Source organism: Tamandua tetradactyla, chromosome 1, assembly GCF_023851605.1.
Source record: "Tamandua tetradactyla isolate mTamTet1 chromosome 1, mTamTet1.pri, whole genome shotgun sequence".
NCBI classification, from domain to species: domain Eukaryota; kingdom Metazoa; phylum Chordata; class Mammalia; order Pilosa; family Myrmecophagidae; genus Tamandua; species Tamandua tetradactyla.
The window spans coordinates 50,475,320-50,497,618 of NC_135327.1; the positions used below are offsets into that span (position 1 = coordinate 50,475,320).

The 22,299-nt window shown below is 37.9% G+C and overlaps 1 long non-coding RNA gene across 2 annotated transcripts in view; it reads left to right on the top strand.

Moving 5' to 3' along the window:
• The first annotated feature begins 8,531 nt into the window (after window positions 1-8,531).
• The window catches only part of LOC143646438 (uncharacterized), a 31,189-nt gene continuing 17,421 nt past the window's right edge, over window positions 8,532-22,299 (top strand). Inside the window, exons 1-2 of one of the 2 annotated variants that reach the window (XR_013157469.1) lie at window positions 8,532-9,020; window positions 16,155-16,343. This is a non-coding gene — a long non-coding RNA (uncharacterized LOC143646438). The remainder of the gene's footprint in view (window positions 9,021-16,154; window positions 16,344-22,299) is intronic. The other variant, XR_013157468.1, reaches the window with a different exon arrangement.

A 22,299-nucleotide genomic window follows, 5' to 3' on the forward strand; every position in this document is an offset into this window, starting at 1 on the left:
TTTGCCTTAGCAATAAGGAAACTAAAATACTTGTCTACTTCTTAGGGAAGTTTAAGGTAAAACCAACCTGCTGAAACACTGAGTGTTCTCCCAATTAGGATAGTCTGAATAAAATCAATTACCTGCCGTGCACTTCCCACCCCCATAAAAAAAGAAAGTTCAAAAATGGTGCTGCAATAATGGGATGCTCACATGGAAAAAGAATGAACTATGACTCCCCCACCATACAGCATATGCAAAAAAATCAATTACCTGACTTGTTTTGTTTTCGTCTTTATTAGAATCCATGCTGTCATATCCTTAATGACACAGTGTTGGTGATTAGCATGGTAAAAATGAACCTGGCCTTACAGCATCTGAGTTTTGTAATGTCAAGGGTAAGGAATGGCTGTGCTTTTGAAACCTGCAATAATATCATTTTCTGATTTACTGCTATGTACCCCCAGGCCTTGTAATTCTAATAAACTACCATTTCCTCAAAGGCTCTCAGGGGCCAGGGCATCATCTATATCAAGTTCATCCTTAGCAGGCTCAGCAGCTTCGGAATTTCCTGGCAAGATGCTGAAAATGTTTTGAAAATGAGGATGTTTAAAACAAAAATCCTCTAGATATTTAAATGTATGTGAGGTTGCAGGATTGATCTGAAGCACTGGAAAGATGTAATAAAACTTCTCTTCCATCATTTACATATCATACTAAGACCATTTTATTTTTTCTAGAACTCTGCTTGACCTCTAAATGCAAAAGGTGTTACAGAAGAAGCATGTGTATGTAGTGTTCTAAAATTCAATTTCATTAGTCATAAGAAAAAAAAGAGTACTTTATGAAAAGTCATGCTTTCTTCAAACATAGAATTTTACAAGTAGCAGAGGAGAGAAGGTTTTCATTTACTCTGTTCCATTTTTGCTGCTATAGAAGCGATCCTGAGAAACCAGATGAATATTTTAGCAAACTGAAAGTGAGTTACATGCATAGACATCAGCAGAATCTGAAATACCAAGATCTGTTTACTGTTTCTGTAAAATCCTATAAAGCTATTATTAGAATTTCTATAACCAAGGTATCAATCCATAAATGCCTAGAGTGTAAATATTTTAATTCTGCATAGACTATGCAGATAGATCAGCTGATTACTTTTCAGCCTCTTTCACTTCCCACCACCAACGTATTTCCACTGAAATCACAAGCTCGATTTTCATATCTGTATTTTCTGGGTCGCCTGTAGAGAATAATTAGGTGGAACCAGCAACACAGAGGATAATTAAGAGGTTGCAATAAATTTCAGAGATAGCAAGAAATAACCTCAAGCAAAGCATAAAGCAGTATAGGAACAGAGTGTCTGGATTTTGAATCTGAGGCAACAATTACTTTTGTGGTATGAATATGCAGTTAGGTTATTGCAAAATTATCTTAGTGTTTTCACAAGATAATCTCTTCACTTTGGATCAATACATAGGATCTCCAACCCATTGTTCATCATTTTTCTAAATTAGTTATAGACTGAATTAATCTATGATCAAGATAGCAGCACCTTCTATCAACTGAAAATAATTCATCAGCATATTCACCTTATAAAAATTGGATTAGCTCAGGGTCTAGTTAATGACAAGCCCACCAAATAAACAGGTTTAATGTAATTGAATAGTTCTCTGCTTTGTAAACTTACAATTTATTTTGTGCTAAATGTTATTTTTTAAAATGAAAAATAATTTATTCTCACATTTCAAAGCATACAAAAAAAGTCGAAAGAGTAATACAGGAATAATACAGCACGGCCCCATCACCCAGCTGAAGAAGTAGAACTTTACCTTGACATTTGTGTTCTCCTCCCCAGCTGCATCTCCCTTCCTTTCAGAGGAACCGCAGGCCTAAATATGATGATAGACATTCCCATGCTTTTATCTTTCATGCCTGAATGTAACTCTAAGCAATAGATAGTAAGTTTTATCTCTTAAAATTTTACTTAAATGGTAGTATACTATATGTGACCTTCTGCAACTTTCTGTATGTAGGCAATATTATATTTATGAGATTCATTTCTGTTAATGCATGCACCTTTAGAATGTTCATTTTCACTGCTGTCGAGTATTCCATTTTATGAATATACCTTGATTTATTTATCTAATTAACATTAGAAATTTCCTGATTATTTTCCAAAGTTGTTTCAATTTGCATATAATTTACATGCAGCAGTGCATACGGGTTCCCGTTGTTCTACATCCTTCTTTAACACTTGGTTTGCCTAACTTTTCCTATTTTGCCAATTGTATGACTATGTAATTCTTAAATTAATTGAATCTTTTATGTTACGCTTAAATTTAAAATCACATATAATTTGAAACTAAATTACAGTTCATATGTATATTACTTAGAGCAGGAATTAGCAAAAGCCAGATAATGAATACTTTAGGCTCTGTGGGTATATCTCTGTCACAACTACTCAGCCCTGCTATTTAGAGCCAAAGTAGGCATAGGCAGACTATAAATAAATAGACATGACTGTGTTCCAATAAAACTTTATTTATAAATTCAGGAGGTCTACATCCAAGTCATGATTTACCAATATTTGAGTTAGAGTTGGTAATGCCAACTGCTGTAATTTGTGATGCTACAAATTTTGGTGACTGAACAACACAAAGATTTATTTCTCATTCATGCCAAATCCAACACGGAATTTTCTGATCAGTTGGCCCCATGGGAGGTTCTTCTAAAACAATGACTCAGGCATCCATGCTTCTTTCATCCTGGGTTCTTTAGGACCATTTTTTTTTTTTGTACACTGTGTGGTGGGGTCACATTTCATTCTTTTTCCATGTGAATATCCCGTTATTGCAGCACCATCTGTTAAATTTTTTGTTGGTTGGTTGGTTGGTTTCTTTGTTTGTTTTTGTTTTTGGGAAGTGCATGGGTCAGGAATCAAACCCGGGTCTCCCACATGGCAGGCAAGAATTCTATCACTGAACTACCCTCACACCCTTTCCTGGGTTCTTTAATATGTGGTCTCCATGGCTGCCAAAGAAGGTGAAGAGAGAACATGAAGGATTTTGCAGCTGATTTTGTGTCCACTGCACATCATTTCTTTTTTCTTTTGTAATATTTTTGTTGAGATATTTTCACACACCATATAGTCCATCCAAAATATACAATCAGTGGTTCACAATATCATCACATAATTGTGTATTCATCACCATGATTATTTTTAGAACATTTACATCACTCCAGAAAAAGAAATAGAAAGGAAAAAATATATACATCCCATATCCCTTACCCTCCCTCTCATTGACAACTAGCACTTCAATCTACCCATTTTCTTTTTTTGCCTCTTGTCCTGCCCTCATCATTTATTTAATTTTTGTCTTTATTTTTTTTACTCATCTGGGCGTATCCTGGATAAAGGGAGCATCAGCCACAAGGTTTTCACAATCACACAGTCACATTGTAAGAGCTATATAGTTATACAACTTTCTTCAATAATAAAGGCTACTGGAACACAGCTCAACAGTTTCAGGTACTTCCCTCCAGTCACTCCAATGCACTATAAGCTAAAAAGAGATATCTACATAATGCATTAGAATAACCTCCAGGATAACCTCTCAATTCTGAAATTTTTCAACCACTGAAACTTTATTTTATCTCATCTCTCTATTTCCCCTTTTGGTCAAGAAGGCTTTCTCAGTCCCATGATGCTGGGTCCCAGCTTATCCCTAGGAGACATTTCCCACATTTCTGGGGAGATTTATACCCCTGGGAGTCATATCCCAGATACAGGGGAGGGCAGTGAGTTCACCTGCCAAGTTGGTTTAAAGAGAGAGGCCATATCTGTGCAACAAAAGAGGTTCTCTGGGGGCAATGAACTTCTGCTAATTTTCCTTTGCTCAAAACCCACATGGTTCCCACATAAGAGCAAGGGTGGCTGGAAAATAAAGTTGTGCCATGTGCCAGGAAAAGGAGATAAGATTGGTGAGCTTCTAGCCAGTCTTTGCCACAAGTGATAGAGTTCAAAGGCATAGCATGTCTTGGTATTTCACAAAGAGCAACATGATTCTCAGATTTGTCATCTGAAAAATTTGAAAACTTTTGAAGTAGGTACTTCTTCACAAAATCGTTACTCCTGTTGGGCGCTGTAAATACTGAGCCATCGTCTTCAAACAAAAGATCCTTTTCTCAACTGAAAAGACTGAAGCAAATTAGATGACTAAGTATCACAAATACAAATGAATACCCTCATTCAGTGACTGCCTTCATTGTTCTCCACATTTAGTTCAAGAACCAAATTTCTGGAATAAAATTGAGACAAATTCTTTTTTCCTCCACTATAGATTTAATGGTTAGGTTTCTTACTTTTGCTTTTAATTCTTTAACTCAAGATTCACCTATGCCATCTAAGTTAAAACAAGTGCCAAATGATGTGACTCCAAGTTCCTGAGGTTTCTTAGACATTTGTATTATTCTAAATGAAGTGTTCATGATAGTCATATAGCTTTTTAGGGATGATGTGTACTTTGGGGTTAGGATTGTCAGAGTACATTATTTTTCACCAAAGCTAATTTATCTAAATCTGTTGCTTTGCGAAGCTTATATCTTTTTTAAAAAAAACATTTTTATTGTGAAACATATAATGGTTCCATAATTTCAGCTGCTCTAATACACTGGAAACTAAAGAAATATCAATATACTGATTCAGTAGTCATGTTCATTTGTTAAATCCTATCTTCTCTTGTTATAACTCCTCCCTCTCATTTGATCCTTCTGTCAATCTTTAGGGATATTTGGGCAATGACCATTCTAACTTCTTCATATTGAGAAAGGGTGTCGACATTATGGAGTAGGGTGATGTAACTGGTTGATGTTCTTAGAGAGACTGGTACCTCTGGGTTTCATGGATTATCTGGCATAGAACAATCTGGAGGTTTTAGGTTTCTGAAAAATAAACTGAGTGAAGCTATTATAGAGTCTCAGATAGAGCCCTGGGTTTTCTTCAGGGTTTTCAGAAACATTATAGTTTCCAACTATTGGTCAAAGCTTGGCATACTGTGGCAATTTGCAATATCTAGCTGAAACTTGCATAAGAGTAACCTCTAGAATAACTTCTCAACTCTATTTGAAATATCTTAGCCACTGAAACCTTATTTTATTTAGTGACTCTTTGTACAAGTGTCATACCTTTGAAGTAGTTCATGCAAGAAATGACATATTTATAGTGCTAATAGGTGAGATATATTGCTTTAAACAACCCCTTTTGATCATATTCACCTTCAGTAAAGTACTATTACTTATAATCCCACTAACAAACTGTCATCACCTCTATCCATTCCTGCATTAGTTTGTTAAGCTGCCAGGATGCAATATACCAGAAATGGATCAAGTTTTATTAAGGTGATTTATTCAGTTGCAAGTTTATAGTTCTAAGGCTGAGAAAATGTCCAAACTAAGGCACCAACAGGAGGCTACCTTCACTCAAGAAAGGGTGATGCTGTCCAGAACACCTGTGTCAGCTGGGAAAGCACGTGGCTGGCATCTGTTGGTCCCTTACTCCTGGGTACCATTGCTTTCAGCCTCTGTTTCCTGTAGGGGTTTCTCATTTGGCATCTGTGGGCCTTCACTTAGCTCCTCTGGGACACAACTCTGGATTCTGGCCTGCTTAGTATCTCATGGCAAGGCATATGGTGACATCTGCTGGGCCCTGGGTCTCATGTTGGCTCTGAAGCAACTGTTCTTAAAGTGTCTGTGTCTACTCTGCTCTGTCGGCTGTGAGCTTTCTCCAAAATGTTTCCCCTTTTAAAGGACTCCAGTAAACTAATCAAGACCTCCCTTGAATGGATGGAGTCACATCTCCATCTAATCAAATGGTCATACCCAGAACTGGATGTGTCACATCTCTGTGGAGATTATCTAAACAAAAATTTCTACCCTGCAATATTGAATCAGGTTTAAAAGAAATGGCTGCCACCACAAGATTGAATAAGCATTAAAACATAGCTTTTCTGGGGTACATAATACTTTCAAACTGGCACAATTCCCATACACTTAAGTTTGATCTCGTTAACAAGTCTGTACATATTAGGTAACCCTTCTCTAGCTTCTCTCTATTCTAGGTCCCCTTTTATCTACATTTTAAGGCTCTGAGTTTATCGAAGCTTACTTCTATTTGCTGTTCTTTGGTTTTATGTGTTTATTTCATATTGATTGCAGGAATCTACTTCTTTACAAAGTGGAAGCACAGAAGACAACATAAACTACATATAGTTTATATTAACCTTTATGCTTTTGCTTTACAATGAAAGAATATTGCTAATGTGTAGTTCAAAGGCCTTTCCAACAAACGTGAAATAGTACATTTCTAAATATTAAGAGATAAATGTAAATGAATCAAATGAAAATTAGATGGAAATAAAAAAGAGGATCAGATATTTAGGATTATGGTTAAGATGCGGGGGCTTAGTTTTCTTTCTTTCTTTCTTTCTTTTCCCTATTTTTCCTGCTATTTATTAGGGAATGCTGATGGAATGGTGATGTGGCCAGGGAATGGTAACTGAGTGGAGATTGTGATGCTGCACTTGGTATAACTTTCACAACATCCCAATGAGGTAACTATTATCCTTATTTTATTGAAGACAAAACTAAGCTCCAATGCCCATCCATCATCATCATCATCACATGATTAGCAGGCAATGGCGTAAAAACTCAAACACACTTTCTTCCTCATACTACAGCGGCCTCCATTAGGAAGGTGCTCCAACACAAAAGACTATGTTTACGATTTATGGCAACAAGCCCTGTATTGGCTTTGTCTTTTTTAAAGAATCCCAGAATGTTATAAAATTGATCCTTCACATTGCAATTTCATGCTGTGTATCCCTCTGCAGATTCCCTGCCCACAAACATTGTTATTGTTGATTCAGACTCCCCATTGTCTGGGAAGAGGGGATATGTTTTAATAAACTCAAAATGAGAAATGAACTATTGATAGACTGAAGCAAAATGAAAATATTTGAGGGAATGAAAAATACATTGGCCTCCCCGAGAGACCATATGGACCTCTTTGCCCAAGTCCTAAACGTACTAAGTACAGAAAAGAGACCCAGCAGGTTGTATTGCAGAAACTATTCATGGACAAGATAGAAAAATGTTGCTTCATCAAAAGCTTGGTGGCATTGCCTCTTGTAGTCACAGCATCCATGTGCTCTATTTCTTAGAAGAGATGTGACTATAAAAAGCGTTTAATCTTTCTGGAGCTCAGTTTTCTTATTTGTAGAATAGGGATGATAGTGCACATCCATCAGGGTTGTGAAGGTCAAATAAAATGAGAGCCATTAATATTGATTTCTGTGCTGTTCCCACTACCATATTGGCAGACCAACCTTCTTGGGTGAGAGTGAAGGGCATCGTCTGGGACTGCTGTGCTCCTAAAGCTAGCCCTTCTCATTTCCAAGCTCAAGGTTCCTTCCTGGCAGCAATGCTGTTTTATTTTGTTAATGCTACTGGAAATGCAATATACCAGAAATGGGTTAGCATTTATAAAGGGAATTTATTAAGTTACAAATTTACAGTTCTAAGGCAGGTAGGGCAGGTCCTTTCCGAGACAACCCCAACTGGGTAAATGTTCAATGTCTCTGGGACTCTTGTTTGGTCCAACTATGTTCTGGCTCAATTCACTTTTGTGGTCTAAGAACGTACATTATTTGCACTTTTCTCCTCATTTCATCTATTTCTCCACAAGTTCTTGGTGGGTGACCTCAATACATTTGCCTGAATTCATTGACTGCACAAATTTCTTTTCTACAACTGACCTCAATATATTTTCCTCCATTAATACACAATAATAAACTCCCCAACAGTTCAACACAGTCTTCTCATAGTGAAAGGGCTGTAAATAAACACGAAACCCTTTTCATCTTGCTGTTACTATTGTTAGCTTTGTATTGCTCATTTCGAACTGAAAACATGAGCGAGGATGAATTCATGGTCTTGGGGCCACACCTTATCTTTCTTGTCTCCAGGGTTTTGCTCCGATGCTACCTAACACTCTTTCCAACAAAATTCAGTTCTAACAACCCTGATGTTGAAATTTGCTAGGAACGGCATCCCTAATCTCTCAAAGTTGGAGCCATTGTTCACTGGCATTTAATGTTGGTAAAAATCACTTATTAATTTAGTCACGAACTGCTTTGCTGTAGTACTTTGCTTGATCTCTTGACCCTTTATTTATCTTTCATACTGTTGGGTATCATATTAATGTTATTTCTCTCTGCCTAGAATTTTAACTCCTTGAGCACAAGAACTGTTGATCGTACTTCTAGGTAATCACACTCCACTCAGTCCAGTGTGTTAATTTAAGAGGGCCTTACTAAATGATTGCTTTTTTTTTTTAACTGTTGTTTGAAATATCTATAAAATATAAATACTTCCTCCATTTTGCCAAAGATAATTAACTTGAGCTAGTACTTCTTTAACCATTCCCAACTCTTTTACTCTGGCCATTTTGAAGAAATAAATTAAGTTTCTTTTTTTTTTTAATTGGAAAGGAAACTTTAACTGAGCAGAGCTATTTTGGGGGGTGGTAATGATTGTAGAGATACAATTATCATAAATTGGGAATAATAATTGCCAGTGTTTAATGTAAGCTTCCTATATGTCATGCCCTGAGCTACCCACTTTCTGTATATTATTTCAACTCATCCTTACAATAAACATGAGGTAAATGTGGTTATCTTAATTCTATAATAGAATTTAGAGCTTGGAACACACAGTGAGTGGATTGTTCAAGGTTAGAGACCTGGTTTCTTGATTCCAAAACCCAACAATCTTACTCATTATGTCATACTCCTCTCATCATCTGTAAAGTCTCATAAACTAAGGATAATTTACCTGACAGTAGGAAAGAGATCATTAAATCCCAGCTGGAAGTAAAAGTATACTGCTTAGCTCTTGTGCTTATCTGTGAATCATTTTAGCCCCACCTCTTACTCCATCCACTGCCAGTGATCATCTTAGAACACAGCTTGACCAACTTTGGGAAGGTACATGGCCCTTTCTTGGAAATTCCCTTGGGAACTTCTCAGTACTAATACACATGCATCTCTGATGTTGTGGGCAGTGATGGTGGTGGGCCTTTAACTAATGGGGAATGGAAGCTGATGGATGGGTAAGTCTTCCCTCTTTTGTCCCTGAGATATATTTTATAAGAGTTCTTCAGAAAGCCTTGTTGAATAGTGGTGGCTCACTCATAAACTATTCTTATTTTGTCTCTCCCTCTTGCCCTGATACCCTTACCCTATCCTTCACTCCTGTTCCTTGGGATTACTTCCCGAACAAACTACCTACATTATTTCACATTCAACTTTTAAGAGGAAACCAGGCTAAGACAGGATATTGTGGATACCACAATGACAAAAATGGCAGGGGAATAAATGGGGCTCTAACTGAATTTAATGCTTGTGCACAATTCTGATTTGTGTTGAAACAAAATAGATTGAGACTAATCAACATTGTATCACATCATGGAGTTGTTTGAAAGGAATGACCTTAAACTAATAACATCTGAAACGATGAATGTATTGAAATTGAAAAGTTAACATCAGTGAAGAGTATTCATTAGAATTTATAGAAAAATTAGCATGCTAAGATTTCAGAGTAGGTTTGATACCATATTAGGTGAGTTTAAAAGTGTATTTTATTCCTGCTACCTGCCCATGCAAAAAAAAAAAACAAGAAAAAAAAGTGTATTTTATCTTATTATTGGGGGTTTAGAATGAAAACCTTGGATAAGTTATTATCTGGCTAAAGAGGCCAGTGGCCCTATTATACAGATGTTTGCATGTCCACTACTTGGTGTGTGTGGGAAGAGAATCTTAAAAAAGTAATTACTTTTTTTTATTAGAGAAGTTGTAGGTTTACAGAAAAATCCCGCAGAAAAATATATAGATCCCAGATATGCTTCCAGCCCCTGTTATTATCACTTTGCTGTGTGGTACCTTTATTACAACTGGTGAAAAATATTGTTATACTTGTACTAATCACTGTAGTCCACAGTTTTTACATTAGCGTTCACTGTTTGCATTGTACAATCCTCTGTTCTTAAAAATATTTTATCCTAGTAACATATACACAACCTAACATTTCATCTTTCAACAACATTCATATATATCATTCAGCAGTATTAATTATTCACTCTGCTGTGAAACTGTCACCACCATCCCTCACTAAAACTTCCCCATCATCCGTATAGAACTCTGTACCAATTAAGCATTAACTCCTCATTCTCCACCCTTCCCTGGGTCCCTGGAACCCTGTATCCTAGTTTATGACACTACGAATTTGCTTATTCTAATTATTCCATGTCAGTGAGAACAGAATAAATAGAATCTTAAAATTGGTCATTAAAGGTATGTAAATTAAACAAACCATATTACAGAAACGGAACCTAGAAGCTTTGTTCCAACCATAAAATCATTCAACAAATGTTTGTCGAGTGTCTACCATGTGCTAGGTAGGCGCCTTTCTGGGGAAACCTCAGTGAGCACAACAGAGAGAGACCATTGCCTCGTGGTGTCCACATTCTACTAATATTCTCTTTACAGAAGCCAGTTGAGTCAAAGCTCCTTTCCCTTGAGCAAGGTGTGTTTGCATCTGTCTGTATATCAGCACCAGGTGTTCACCAGGGTGTTCTAGTTTGCTAGCTGCCGGAATGCAACACACCAGAGACAGATTGGCTTTTAATAAAATAGAATTTATTTTGTTGGTTCTTCAGAGGAAAGGCAGCTAACTTTCCACTGAGGTTCTTTCTTATGTGGAAGGCTCAGGATGGTCTCTGCTGGTCTTCTCTCCAGGCCCCTGGGTTCCAACAACTTTCCCCGGGGTGACTTCTTTCTGCATCTCCAAAGGCCTGGGCTGAGCTGCGAGTGCCGAGATGAGGAATGCTGAGCTGCTAGCAGTGCTACGTTGCGATCTCTCATTTAAGCACCAGCCAATTAAGTCAAACATCACTCATTGCAGCAGACACGCCTCCTAGCTGACTGCAGATGTAATTGGCAACAGATGAGGTTCACGTACCACTGGCTTATGTCCGCAGCAACAAGACTAGGTATGCTCACCTGGCCAAGTTGACAACTGAATCTAACTAACACACAGGGCTAGTGGTAAAACCATCAATCAGAAAACAAAGATTGTGTAACAACTAGGGAAGTACTTGCTCTCTGTCCTGGTTTGCCAGGGCTACTACGACAAATCCCATGGACTGGATGGCTTGAACAACACAAAGGTATTGTCCCACGGTTTTGGAGGCCAGAAGTCTAGCATCAAGGTTCTGTCGGGGCTTGCTTTCTCCCAGCATCTGCAGTTCTGGCAACCCTCAGTCACATGGCAAACTCTTTCTCCTTGTGTCTGCTCCTCTGATTTCCACTCACTTCTGGCTTCTACTATGTCCACATTTCCTTTGCTTATAAGGACTCCAGTCATATGGATGAAGAGCCACCCAGATTTAATTTGGTATCCTCTTCACAGGATCTTCAGAGATCCTATCACAGATAAATTCACACCTTAACTAATAATATCATCTTCAAAGGTCCTATTTACAAATGGGTTCACAGCCACAGGAATGCAGATTAGGACTCGAGCATGTTTTTAGTGGGGACAAGAGTCAGTCCTCAGCACTCTCCATGGAAGATGCAAGCTCTAGATTTCCAGGTAGTGGATGCCTTTTAAAAAGGTAGCATCTGCTACCATTTTAGAGAAGGATAGTAGAAGGTAGGCAGTCAGGGTTTTATGACCTTCAGCCTTCTACTCTGCTCATAAGAGAGTGGGACAGTGCACTCAGCTGCAATGGAACATTGCTTTACTGTGAGCAAGCACATGACTAAAATGAAACAAACTTCCTATTTGGGAAAAAATAAATGAAGGAGATTTTTGTCTCAAACTTGTTTTCTACCATATATATCTTTTAATATTACATTTTCTTAAATGTTTGTCAGGTTCCATTGGTTATTTGCCAGGGAGGACTAGCTGACAACTAGACAAATGAGCATAAACCAAACCAATATTAAGGGATAGGTTTTGTTCAAAAGTTTATTCATTTGTGTACATGTGTTTTTATGGATTTGGATTTGGATACTTTAAATTATGATATTCTATGGCTTTTCAAACTGTATAAATTTAATTATATGTAATGCTCCATATCAATAAAAACTTAAAAATTACCAAACATATAATGTTGTGCTAAAGTATTGTTTGCATGGTAGGAATAAAATCTCTCAATATTTCATCATATTCTACAGAAAGCACTTTGGCTTTGTAGAACACTGGAACACTAGAACAATTCTGAGACATTATTGGGTTAGCATCAATCAGCAAGCAGGGAAAAGCTCTGAGTTCTGTAATGCCAGAAAAACAAAGCAAACAATGAGAAATCAAATCCTAAAAGTCTAATAATTCGATACTTATAGATGACAGAGGAACCAGAAAACTTCTGTACATTTCAAAATGTCAGTATTGAATCACAAATGCATTCAACTTACACATTCAATTTGACAGAAAATAGATAGATAGAGATAAACAATCTTTTAAGTGGCTCCCATCCCACTAAATGAGGGTGCCCCATGGTCCCTGTGACGTGGGAGATGTGAATCTCTACTCCCTCAGCCTCTTCAGTCCCTGATGCCTCTTGTGTGTGTGTATCTGTATTTACTGTGTAGCTGATATGAATATAATTTTTGTGTTTAAAGACACACAATTATTCATACAACATGTTCCCTAATTCCAAGCCAACTACTTTCACTGTACTTTAACCAAATAAAGAATTCCAACTCTGGAGGAAAAACTATTGTGTTATACTTAAAAGGGATGCAGACCATCTTTTAGGGGTAATTTGAGGGTTTTTTCCAAATGTAAATTGAGTCTGGAATTCCTGTCTCATACAGAATCTAAATTGAAAAAGAAGAGAAAAAGAGATCGATTGATGGATACATACTATAAAGCAAAGCTAAGTATGAAAAATGCTAAAACTCCAATGTAGAGAAGCAATCGCCAAGGAATTAGTTTCACTAATAACAACTGCCCCCCAAATTAATTGTTACCAAAACAACGGAAGATAAAATAAAAACACAAGTAAACACAAAAATTGGAAGAGAAAGGAAAGATAACCAATATTCATACATTAGTCCATTAATTACCCAAGTATATATTCAGCATCAGGTATGTTCTAGGCACCGCAATAGGTTTGGTCTTTGGCCCCCAAGGACAGTGCTTAATGACTCTGCCTCTTGATGTTCACATCCTTGTGTAGTCTGTTTCTATGTCGGTGGCTCTTTGTGACGAGTTGAATATGGCAGAGGTGATAGCCTGTCACTTTGGAGATTAGGTTATCAAAGACTGTGGCTTCCGTTCTGGTCACTCTCTTGTATGCCCTGCCCCCCCTTTTGGATCACTTACTCCAACCACCATGTCATGAGAATACTCATGCTCAAATGAGCAATTCTTGAGACATTGGGGTTTCAAAGAGAGAAAAAATTTATTGCTAGGCATAAAGCAGGAGATCAGATGGGCTAAAAGCCCAAAATCTGTCTCCCTGAACTGCAGTAATTCTGATAGTTTTATAGCATAAAAGATGAGCAGGTTTTAGGATAGTGAGCACAGTGGCCCCACATGATACAATTAGAGGTGATCTAATTATTGAGCAGGCACAGAGTGGTCACAGGCTTAGTCACAAACGGATGTAAGAAAATAGTGGCCTTAATATGATGATGGGTGTGAGTTTTAGTATTATAATGAGGTATAGGTGACTTATAGGTTAAAATCTAAACTACAGTTCATGTCAGTTGGGCCCATTTCTGTTAGATCCAGTCTCAGTTATCAAGATAGCTTTGGACTTGGAGTGGGTTAGTTCTGGGCTGACCCAAGACCCTTCATTAATAAACATTAGGGACTGTCTTTAGTGATGACAAGACTCTAAGGTTAAAAAACTGAATAAATGGGAACAGATAAGGGTCAGCCTCAAGATTTTTATAATCACAAGGGTACAAGATAAAGGTTATACAATCATCAAAGATTAAGGCAACTAGCTTATAGTAGATAAAATGGGTACAAATGAGGGCTAGTCACAAGGTTTTGCAATCACAAGGGCACAATTAAAGGCTCTACAGTTAATATCAGAGATCAAGGTAGCTGGATTACAGTTCAGAAATTTCAGGCATTTCTCTGTCTATTTTAATACACTTAGAAACTAAAAGGAAACATCTATATAATGATTTAATAATCATAATCATTAGTTAAGTACTAACTTTGCAATTACAGAATGATGCATGGATGTCACTTCCTGTACCTCGCTGTGCATCCTAGTGGCCCCTGCAACAGCCCATCCTGGGCTTTCTGACTGAGCCTGCAGGCCAGTCACCATATGGCTATATCTGGAGGTGATACCCAGAGCCTGCCTCAACCAGTCAACAGCTGGAAAGCGACCAGAGGCTATTCTGAGATATTGTCTTTAGATTTGCAGAAAGTATAAAACTAAATTATGGCAAGCAAATACAGAGCCTATGGGTTGGAGATCATGCCCAGTGCCATCCTGCCAGCAGGGACAGTCTGTGGGGGTGGGGAGGTGTTGATAATATCATATTCCAAGACCTTACATCTTTGAGTTTGGATAGGAGTTCAGAGACAGAGCTTTAGATTTTGAGTTGAGATGCTTCAAGATGTAGAGAAGGAAGGTACAAAGAGGAGAATGGAGAGATATGTGGAGATACATTTCATTTGCTTTGCAGTTTTGCCCACAGCCAGCTTTTGGGTGATAGTTACAAAGCTTCTTTCTGTTTGAAAATAATCAGCTGATAGCTATGTTCCAACACATCCTGTACTTTTTAAGAGCTCTGTCATACACTGCACTTTTCCAGTTTATGTCTTTGGAAGCTGAGAGCTGTGAGCATCTTAGGTGACAGCATCATTCTAGACTCAGCATGTCCAGACTTACATCTCAGCAGGATACATGACTGCTAATCAGGAAAAGTTCTTGAATGAAGTGGCTTGATCATAGAGAAGAGACCAATCTCCCTCTTTCTTTTTATCTTAAAACAGGTGTCCCTGAAAGTTGAGGGAAAATCTTTAACAAAAAACCTGGAATGGTTTTTGTGGTGGTTTGTTTTGTTTTAAGTAAAATGTCATTGTAGTAAGTGCATTTCCCCCATCCTCATATTCCACCCTGATATACCTCTCCTCTGAGTTTGAAATTCTTTATGGTGAGTTTCAGGGCATTTAAGGTAAGCCTATTACATGGAGTAATCTTTAGGCTCCTTGTATTAGCCAAAATAAACATAGCCAAGCACTCTTGCGTAGATAATTTTTTTTTTTTTTAGTTTTGCCATACACTTAGCATGGAAATAAGACTATGCTGAAAGTCATGCTCTATAGTTTATCTTAGAACAGCAACCTGAATTTCCTTACCAGTCAATTGCCATCAGACGCCTGTTACAATATCATGCACGTTGGGCAAATATTACAGAAAACAGAAGGGATTGAAAATGAGTAAAAGTAACCTAACCAATAGGTTTTCTTCTCAATTGTCTAACATTTTGGGCAAACAACACTTTACAATTTATTTTACTTGTCCAAAGTACTCTAAGGGGAAATGTTCACTTGCTGTCATTTTTACCTTAGAGTTACAATTATGTTCAAAGTTTTAATGTTTCTTGAATAAGTAAGAATAAGTATAAGACAGTTCTCTTCCAATAAAAAATATTATTGGCTGAAATTTCTTTGATAATATAAACTTCAGTATCTCTTTTATTGCTAGTGATCCATAACTCTGTGAATATAGACTTGTAAAACTAGGCAGAGTGCAAAATGGTTAATGCCAGAAGAGGAATAGTTGGAAATTGGCCCAGAAATTGTCTAGTTAGAACAGAGAGCAATCTACTACTACTATACATTGGGAGGTACCAAGAAGGTGGCCCCTCAATGATTGCCTCATTGTCATGTTGAAACACCTCCAATTCCTATGAAGAGAGTACTCCTTTTATGTTTCTGAAAGACTCAGTCCTAAATGGATAGGAAGTAATGGTTAAATGATCAGAAAGCAAATCAACAAAATTGCCAACCCAGTGACTTCTAGTACGAGGAACACGATATAAGTAAACCTCTTTCTTCTTCTCCTCTTGAAAACTATACAGAATCTTCAAGGAGAATACCACCCCTCCTGCCCCACTCTCATTCCATTTTCAATGATTCTGGAAGACAAAGATAATCCAGAGGCCGCAAAATTAAAAAAAGAACAGAGAGGAGCAGAAGCTGATAGGAGAAAGTGAAGGACACTTCACGGAGATTAGTGAGAGTACACAGAGAAAAACAGATCTCAGAAGGTATTTTCTGAAGGTGATGGGCTCACCCTGAAATGACTAGAGACAATAGAGAAATGTCACAACTGACAAAAATTGGGGCCGGGGGAGAAGATAGGAGTTACAATAGGTCTGCTAATGGTGTCACCTTTTATAATTGTGAGTCAAAGGACACCATTCAAAGCGGTATTAGATATTTACACCTTTTTTTTTTTGCACGGGCAGGCACAGAGACTTGAACCCGGGTGTCCATCAGGGCAGGCGAGACCTCTCCCTGCTGAGCCATCATGGCCTATCCATCTACACATTTTTAACAGTACAAAGTTAACAGTAAGAAAGGTAATATTGTCAACTAAAATTGGTATTATAGAAGAGGAAAGGACTGGGAAAAGAAGAGGAAAACAGTGTATCATGTTCATGGCAGGGATTTAATTTATTTAATTAAATTTAATTAATGCATGGATTAAATGCATTAATAAAGGTAACTACCAGAACAGAGCTGCAAACCTTCCTAAATCTCAGAACCACATATAGAAAACTGAGCAAAGGAAATAGACTTAATAGTGAAGATCTTTGCAATATATAAAAATGCAAAATGTGAGCTATTATGACAGAATCACGATCAAATACACACAACATCTCAACAAATAAAAAAGAGGTTTACTTATGTAGCCTTATTCATACTAGAAGTCACTGGGTCAGCAATTTTGTTGTTTTGCTTTCTGATCGTTTAACCATTACTCAAGAATTTTAGATCAGATTATAAAGCAAACACAAACTCTATGCTATATATAAGGGACACACCTAAAAATGTGATAAAGAATGGTCAAAAATAAAATTTGAACAAAACTCATAGGGAAAAAAGTCAGAGGAATTATGATCATATTTCAGAAAAGGTGGAATTCAGCCCAAAATCAGTGGGTACTTTGTAATTCTGAAGGGTGCAATGCATATAAAGCATCTTTTATGAATATCTATGCACCAAGTAACATAGCAACAACGCTCATAACGCAGAAATTAGAGAAGATACAAAGAGAAATAGACAAGCATTCTGGTAGTAGAGGACTTCAAGTCAACTCTTTCAGTTTGTAATAGTTTGAGAGGATGAAAAAATAAGAAAGGGTATGGATGGTCTGAATAGCAATTTTAAAGTTGAACTGTTGCTATATGCATCAAACTCTGTACCCTGAAAGTAGAGCATATACATTCTAACTGCCCATGAAATTGAGCACATTAAAAAAAAATCAGGGCAGAAAGAAAACCTCAATAAATTACAAAATTTAGAAATATTTGAAAGGCTTGAATGATACATGAATGTTTCCTGAGCAGGTATTGTGTTTGTTTTTGGTTCTTCCAGGAAACAGATCCGAGGAAGGATTTGAGTACAATTTTGGAGGTGAACATTTTGGTTTATCTAGGAGGTGAACGGAAACACTAGTTGGGGAATATGGAAATGAGACAGGGGAAGGTAAAGGAGCCAACCATATTTATGCTACTAAGCCAGCTACTGCTTTGGAGTTATATACTGCTGGGGAAACTTTGGAAGCCAATATAGACCATCATGGTTATTCTACCTGGAAGGGTAAAAGGACTGGAACATGTATATACCAGTGGGCAGAGGGGACTCTAGAGTGATTATTACGAGGACAAGGGGGATATAGGACATAGGTGGGGCACTGGCAGCATCTGATCTTTTGTGTGTGCAAGTATAACCTTCAACCACCAAGAAGAGCTATTATTAAAAGCGTGCATTTTTCTGGACACCCAGTTCTTACTGAGTAGAAGTTAAAAGTTTTAGTCAAAGCTCCCTTGTCTTTGTATTTTCTTTGTTCTTTCTTAGTGGGTTTTGTTTTAGTTTGTGTATTCGTTTGCTAATGCTGCTGGAAAGCAATATACCAGAAATGGAATGGCTTTTAAAAAGGGAATTTAATAAGTTGCAAGTTTACAGTTCTAAGACCATGAATATGTCTTAACGAAGGCATCCAGTGAAAGATACTTTGGCTTAAGGAAGTATCTTTCCTTCCTTGCTTGCTGATCCTTGTTCCCAGTTTGTTGCTTCCACTTCTGATGTCAGTAGTTTCTTCTCTAAGCGTCTGTGGCCTTCACTCAGTTCCTCCAGGACACAACTCTGGGTTCTGGCTGGCTTAGCATCTCATGGGAAGGCACATTGTGATGTTGGCTGGGCTCTGCCCGTGTCTAGGCATCTGTTCCCTGTTGGCTCTCCAAGCATCTCCAAACGTCCACATCTCTGTCAGCTCTTAAGTAACTGTTCTCCAAGCATCTACATGGGCTCTGTGCTTTCTTCAAAAAGCTTTCTCTTTTAAAAGACTCCAATAAACTAATCAAGGCCCACCCTGAATGGGTGGAGTCATATGTCCATCTAACCACACGGCCACACCCACAACTGGGTGCACCACGGCTCCACGGACATGATCTAGTCAAAGGGGTTAGATCAATTTGGACTCAGGATTAAAGGACATGTTTTTTCTGGGGTACACAACACTTTCAAACTGACACATGCTGCTGGAGAAACAACATACCAGAAATGAGTTGGCTTTTATAAAGGGAATTTATTAAGTTGCAAATTTACAGTTCTCAGGCCATAAAAATGTCCAACTTAGGCCTTCAGAGAAAGATACCTTGACTTATGAAAGGCCAATCTGGGAAGGTATGTGGCTGCTGTCTGCTGGTCCTTTGGTTTCTGGTTTCAAAACAGCTTCCTGGAAGGAGACTTTCATTCTGCATCTCCAGAGGTCTCTGTCTCTGTAAGTTCTGAAGCTTTTCCCCAAATTATTCCCTCTTAAAGGACTCCAGTAAGCAACCCCACTTTGAACAGGTGGTGACATGTCCCCCTGTAAATCACCAAATCAAAAGGCCTTACCCACAATTGGGTAGGTCACATCTCCATAGAAACAACTTAATCAAAAAGATCCCACCCTACAATATTAAATCAGGATTTAAGAACATGGCTTTTCTGGTGTACACTACAGTTTCAAACTGGTGCAAGTTTTCACTCTCCTCTGGAGTCCCTTCTGCAGTAGGTATATAAATGCCCCAGTTCTTTACACTTAAGTCCAGGCCCAATGACCTGAGAAGGTAAGGCCTGCAATTAGTCTAGGCTGATACTTTAAAAACTTTGCTCCAATAGCATTTCCAAATAGTAATCAGTTGTGTAAACTTATTTTATTTTTGTACATAAATCTATGAAGTGAAAGTCAGAAGCTATTCTAACTACTTCTGTAAAGTATAATTCTCTGCTGCCTGACATATAGAGCAAATTCTTGGGGAAAAATATCAGAAGACAGGTGAGCTGAATACCAGAGTCTGAGTTGATGTGGTTTTTTGTTTGTTGGTTGGTTGGTATGGGCAGTCTCCAGGAATCGAACCCAGGTCTCTGGCATGGCAAGTGAGAATTCTGCCACTGGAACCACCGTTGCCTGACCCGTGTTGATGTTTTTATAATCAAAGAGAAGTATGCAATTTGGAGTGTTGAGGAGTTAAATGAGTCATAAGCTTTCTTCTTAGAAATAAATGTGGTATTTCTCTGCTTTCAATATGTTAACTAATTCTGAAGGAGATTCTGAGAACCTATATTTCAAGCTGACTGCATTGCACAGTGAGGCTGCAATGCACATACTTTTCAGTCGTAGATATGTGGTGTTTAAATTGCTTCGATGCACCTTTTCTCTGAAGAAACCTTGTGGATTCCATGCTTTTTACTAAGGCTGCTGCTAAGGGAAAAAAAATTATTCCAGACTTATAAGGAAGGAAAAAAAAAAAAAAGTGTGTGAATTCTGATCCATTGTAAAATAATGCCCTATTCCCAGGTCAAAGATTGACAAATATTTGGTGTCAAGGACCAGATAGTAAATACTTTAGGTTGTGTGGGTCATCTGTTGCAACTACTCAACTCTATAACAAAAGCAGCCATCTACAAACATAAACACATGGGTGTGGCTGCAGGCCAATAAAACAATCTATAAAAACACTTGATGGGTTAGATTTGGACAATAGGCTGGGCCAGGCTGTAGTTTGCAAACCCCTAACCAAGAGCCAAAGACAAATAAAAACAGTGTGAATGTAATAAAGAAGCCAAGGGTGCCTTAGACAGATCAAATATTGAATCAAAGTGGCAGAATGTGGCTTCATGTTCCGATATAGTAGAAAGCACAGGGCATGTGTTTCTAATTCTGAAAGGATAATGTGTGTGAGATAAACTTTTTGCATCATTTTCTGTTTTCTGGCAACTTCTGTCTCAAGATGGCAGCTGTTTCATCCACTGAGAATTGTCAGCACATTTCTCTGATGTTACTTTTACTTCCTTTCATGAAAATGAAAAAGAATTAAAGTAACTTTTTAGTGTAAGCTAAATCCATCCTTTAAATACACTCCCCCCCCCCCCCCCCCCACACAAAACAACCCATTCATTGTATATGCATTTTCCCAAAACAACCCTTGGGGGAATTTGAAACTTCCAAATCTCCTGCTCCCCCTTGGTTCAGCAATGAGCGTACCTGCTGAGCTTTTCAAGGATGGCTTAGTTCACGCCAAATAGCAGGTCACTGTAAATTGAGATGGAATTTCTTTCACGTTAGACTAGATGATGTAGTGCAGAGCTGAAATATATTATTCAGTTTCATTTTGGATTCATGGTGGTTTTTTTCCCCTACTGTGTGATACTTGAAAGTCAAACTGAACTTCAGATTTAAAAATGTCATGCAGACCGTAACGAGGTTCCCCTGGGTTTCCCTGGAAATTGAGACTCTTAACTGAGGTAGGGAGGTCAGTTCAGCAAAGCTGCTTCCCAGCTGCCCAATGTTGTGTCCCACTCCAAAGTAGTCACTTTATTGTGTCAAACGCAAGTCAGACTAACTTTCAGCTGTGTTCCTAGAGGCTTAAATGAAGTCCACTTATGAAAATGTTAAAGGGTACTTTTTTAGAAAAGATAAACTAATGCTGCCCATGAAAATACGAAATGGACAAGAGTCAATGATTTTAATGCATTAATTAATGGGGCACCAATAAGAGGTTATGATCAGTTCCAAGGAGAATCCAAAGAGCAGACACTTATGAGGCAACTAGGAATGCTGAAATGAATTTGAATTTGCTTAATTGATACCAAAAATGGCTTCTTCCACAGTAGAGGAGGGAAATCAGTTGAACCTCCATGAAATTCGCTGGCATGTTTATGGGTGAGAATAATTTGCAGTCCTATCAGTTATCTATAATTTATAGAGATATATAGTCCAAGTCCAAGGAAAGGTGTAGAGACTCATAGAATCAGATAATTTGTGAGGATAAGCTAGACAATCCAAGTTTTCCATTGAAAACTCCCAGTGATGTTTTTGGTGAATGGCAGTCTTCTATAATTTTTCCCTATAAAAGAAAACCTGACCAAAATAATGTTTGTAGCTCTGGGGTTATACAAAACAGAATAAGCAATCATGTTCTTCTCTCCTGCATCTGTTTGCCAAAAACAATCAAAATGGAATAACAGATGGACTGAGCAGAAAACACTTGAGAGCTGGAGAAAGCAAATGAAGGAAAAGTAAGCTGTAAAATACTCTTTGCTTAATCATTGCCCTTACTGCGAATTACTTTGTATAACACATTGTGGAAAATCTTAAGAGAAAAATACAGTTTTGTGACCTGAATAAACTGAGCTGTCTTAAATTACCCCGCTTTCACTTTTCAGTCTTTTGAACATGAATCTTGGAGCCTTAAATCAAAAGCCTTGGAGAATAACGTGAAACCCTTGTGACAATTTCTCATGGAAGGATGAAGAAACAGCACATTGCATTCTACCAACACGTCTTCCTAACAATCATTCTCCCACAACTCTCTCCCCTCCCCAGAGTTGCACTTTTCAAGGCTCATCCCGAACCTTCTCTTTCTCTCTCACTTGCCAAGTCTCCAGTTGTGCCACAACTTCTCTCTTTTGCTTCTCATGAATATTCATTTAGTCTTCTCAGCTTCAAGT